Here is a 3,800-nt window from a genome sequence, read left to right as displayed (position 1 = left end):
ACGCATGCACAAAATGCACAGGTGTAGGTGTCAGGTCTGACAATCAAGAGAAATTTGATATTTACTGTCTTGCCGACCTGTAATCAGTGTCACCCACAGATCAAACCATCACCACAGAAAATGTCACCTCCTTCAAGCCGGAGTCGAACCAGCGACCTAAGGATGTCTGTTATCATCTCCCTACAGTCCTCCGCTCTACCAACTGAGCTATCGAAGGGGATGAAACTCAATATGGACATACATCACAATGAAATGCATGTGTGGGCAGTTGTATTAAAGCACAGCATCAGTTATTAGAGAGACAGCAGCAGGGAACAAAACTGAAGTTTATTCAGATGCAACTCAGCAGAACAGCCAACCTGTTCTCATTCACAGAGCATCAAAAACTGCTGCTTTGTCAAAGCTGCTGGTGTCTCAGACATATACCCAAATGTTAATATTTTATTTAACAATAGCAGCCATTTACTGTTCAAGACACTGGCCTGACAATTGGGAGAAACTTCAGACTATCTGTGTTGCTGACATGTGGTCAGTTTGACCCACAGATCAAACCATCTGCACCAGTCCAGTGAGCACAGAAAATGTCTCCTCCTTCGAGCCGGAGTCGAACCAGCGACCTAAGGATTTCTGCTTTCATTTCACTACAGTCCTCCGCTCTACCAACTGAGCTATCGAAGGGGGTGAAACTCAAGATGGATGTACATCACAATGAAATACATTTGTGGGCAGTCGTATTAAAGCACAGTATCAGTTGTTGGAGAGACTGCAGCAGAGAACAAAACTGAAGTTTAATCAGATGAAAGAGCCAACCTGTTCTCATTTACAGAGCATCAAAAACTGCTGCTTTGTCAAAGTTGCTGGTGTCTCAGAGATATACACAAATGTTAATATTCTCTTTCACAATAGCAGCCACTTACTATTCAAGACATTGGCCTGACAATTGGGAGGAACTTTAACCTAACTGTGTTGCTGACATGTGGTCACTTTGACCCACAGATCAAACCATCACCACAGAAAATGTCTCCTCCTTCGAGCCGGAGTCGAACCAGCGACCTAAGGATGTCTGCCATCATCTCACTACAGTCCTCCGCTCTACCAACTGAGCTATCGAAGGGGCTGATAATGCACGTACATGACAACAGACTAAATATGTGGTCTTCTGTATTAAAACACTGCATCAGTTATCACAAACAGCAGCAAATGCAAAACTGAGGTTTAATCTGATGAAACTTAGCAGAATAACCAACCTGTTGTCATTCCCAGAGCGTCAAAAACTGCTGCTTTGTCAAAGCTGCTGGTATCTCAGAGGTATAAACAAATGTTAATATTCAACACTGAAAGACACTGACACTGACTCCTTCCAGGTCAGTATTAATTTCAGTATTTTACTTTGTGCATCAGCCAGGATTGTCCAAATGACGTACATGTTGTAACCCTCCGAGGTCCACATCCGTCCTACAGGAACTGGAATGAGTGTGCTTGTCAGTCGCGGTCACATGTGAAATGCATAGATGCCAATCTGTAGATTTACAGGTGCGCTCCAAGTAGAAAATACTATAATTCCAACAGCTAAGCATTTGTGTCCATAAGTGACTATAATCAAGACTCTAGACTGCAATCAAAATGGTCACGTATGCAACCCTTTTTTTAGACGCCGTGCAAGTTGCAGTTTCACGTGGTTGCATAGGTGCAAGATGACGTGTAACTGCTGCACTCACTATTTTTTGACATGGTTCAGTTTAGGAAAAGAAAACACACTTTCACACCTTTAACCACAACCTACTGAGCAAACTCGTGAGAAAACATAGCCACAGCCTCAGTGTGATTTTCAGGGAATCTTACAGGTCAATTAAACAAAATCATATATTGAAAAATGAAAATAGAGAAAACAAGGGTGACTAAATGAGACATCAAGGGGTTCTGGCATCTTGAGAGTGAGGAAGGGTTCAACTGAAGCTTGAGTTTCACTGACAGCATCTACATTTTGAACTAAAATAAACATTTTATTTGTTGCAGGTCTTTTAAATGCTGCTCTTGTTTCTAAACCGGATTAATCCTCACATTTTGTTCAAGCTAAAATAGCAACTCTCCTCCTGCTTAAAGCTCCAACACCAATCATTCAGTATTCACTTACACATTGATTCTGCAAAGTACATTTTTTTTTATATTATTCTACCAGTGGGTATATAAAGGAAGCTGATTGCTCAACCCCCTTGTTTAACCTCAGTATGCGTCTGCATGTGTGTGTTATGTTAACAGGCTCATTTCCGCAGATTTCGCCGTGGATGTTTTTGTCGGTTTGAAACTCCTGTGGAAATCCAACCTCTGCTTCCTTTCGGCAAACCCCACAGTCAAAATACACTTGTTTAGGCTTCGCGGGGATTACGGAGGGGTTAGCCGGGGCCAGAGGAGTATTAGTGGACTGGTCAAGGTGGATGGAAAACTTTTTTATTTTTTTTTTTTTTTGGAAAGGGGGTAAAGATGCAAAGTTAGGTGGCTTTAAAAGAAAGCGAGGATGGATTTTACAGGTTTGGCAGAAGAAGTCGCTCCAAACATTCTCTTCTCTTCTCTTTTTTTCTGTTTCCTATTGGAGCATGAAAACTAGAGGAGGCCATGACTGAACACAAACCAAACGTAGGAGGGAAAGAAAGAATAAATATAGCAGCGGCAGGGTGTTGTAGCTGCTGTTCCAGTCTGAGCAGTGTGCTGAGGGGTTAATTAGGCGAATCAGAGACTAATCCCTCTCCAGGGTCATCTGCTGGGGTCAGGCCTAAAAAGAGAGAGGTCACAGCAACATCCGGCTCAACGCATTAATGATGTGTTCATACTGTAGGCCTGAGTGTGGCTCTGTCTGTCAGTTGTTTGTATATTTTAAAGCTGCTTCTTTTAATCTGCTTATATCTTGAAATTAGTGAAGCTGTTGAAACGCAGAGCAGCTGTACGCATCTGCTGTGGCGTTTATTTGCTCGGGCCAAATGGTAGCAGATGGAAGGGTATTGATAAATGCCCGCTGATCACTATTATTGATCAGTGATTACAGTGAAAAAGGCTTTACTGTATTCAACTCGGCAGACACACAAACACACTGAAGGAGCTACTGTAGCCCGCGGGGGACAAACAGCTCCGTGTGTGTGACTGCTGAGCAAGGACAGGGATTAACACCGAACACACACATGCGTTACACAAATGCACACACGATGGTGCACAACAGGCTGAACACATTACATGGTCACTAGTAAAAACAAATGCATTCAGTTTTCAGCAATCATGTGTTTCTGATTCAGTTTTTGCTCTTTTTTTTTTTTTTTTTTTTTTTTTAGGAGTGCATTAAAATACCTTAAACAGGCAGAAAATGGATAATTATCTCCTTCACTCTGCTTCAGCCTACAAATAAAGTCAACATCTGGTCATAAGTCGGACAGCCAGCTCAGTTATTCTAGCCTCCTCATATACGCCCACTTTGTCCTTTTGACCATCTCGACTGTCTTGATCGTAATTTGCGTTCCAAATCTCGTACTTCTTCTTCATTCCTTCAAGTGTTCACAGCAGCTGCCCTCACAAAGTGTGCACTGTTGCATGCAGTGTGCGTAAAATGGGGACGAACTACTTCGTCATGATAATGCTCCTTAAATTTTGACCAGTGAAGTCTGTAGTGATGTAACTGCATAGAGGATTGTTGGTCAGAATGGCTGGAAAAACCACGCTGGCTTGCATACATGAAAATTCGACTGGAGTGAGTATTTTTGGCATTTTACATTTGCAGTACTACATATTGGGGCAAACTAGATCTTTCTCTGGCG

The 3,800-nt window shown here is 42.3% G+C and overlaps 3 non-coding genes across 3 annotated transcripts; all 3 read right to left on the bottom strand.

The window, feature by feature from the left end:
• Positions 1–128: 128 nt before the first annotated feature.
• On the bottom strand, positions 129–217 carry trnay-gua (transfer RNA tyrosine (anticodon GUA)). Its single transcript is given in 2 exon segments — positions 129–164; positions 181–217. It is a non-coding gene; the product is annotated as a tRNA-Tyr (tRNA).
• Positions 218–589: 372 nt separating this feature from the next.
• On the bottom strand, positions 590–678 carry trnay-gua (transfer RNA tyrosine (anticodon GUA)). The gene is given in 2 exon segments: positions 590–625; positions 642–678. It is a non-coding gene; the product is annotated as a tRNA-Tyr (tRNA).
• Positions 679–1,025: 347 nt separating this feature from the next.
• Positions 1,026–1,114, bottom strand: trnay-gua (transfer RNA tyrosine (anticodon GUA)). The gene is given in 2 exon segments: positions 1,026–1,061; positions 1,078–1,114. It is a non-coding gene; the product is annotated as a tRNA-Tyr (tRNA).
• Between the last annotated feature and the right edge of the window lie 2,686 nt (positions 1,115–3,800).

This window comes from Stegastes partitus, unplaced genomic scaffold (assembly GCF_000690725.1).
Source record: "Stegastes partitus isolate 25-593 unplaced genomic scaffold, Stegastes_partitus-1.0.2 Scaffold166, whole genome shotgun sequence".
Classification (NCBI taxonomy): domain Eukaryota; kingdom Metazoa; phylum Chordata; class Actinopteri; family Pomacentridae; genus Stegastes; species Stegastes partitus.
This window is presented reverse-complemented; position numbering and strand designations above follow the sequence as displayed.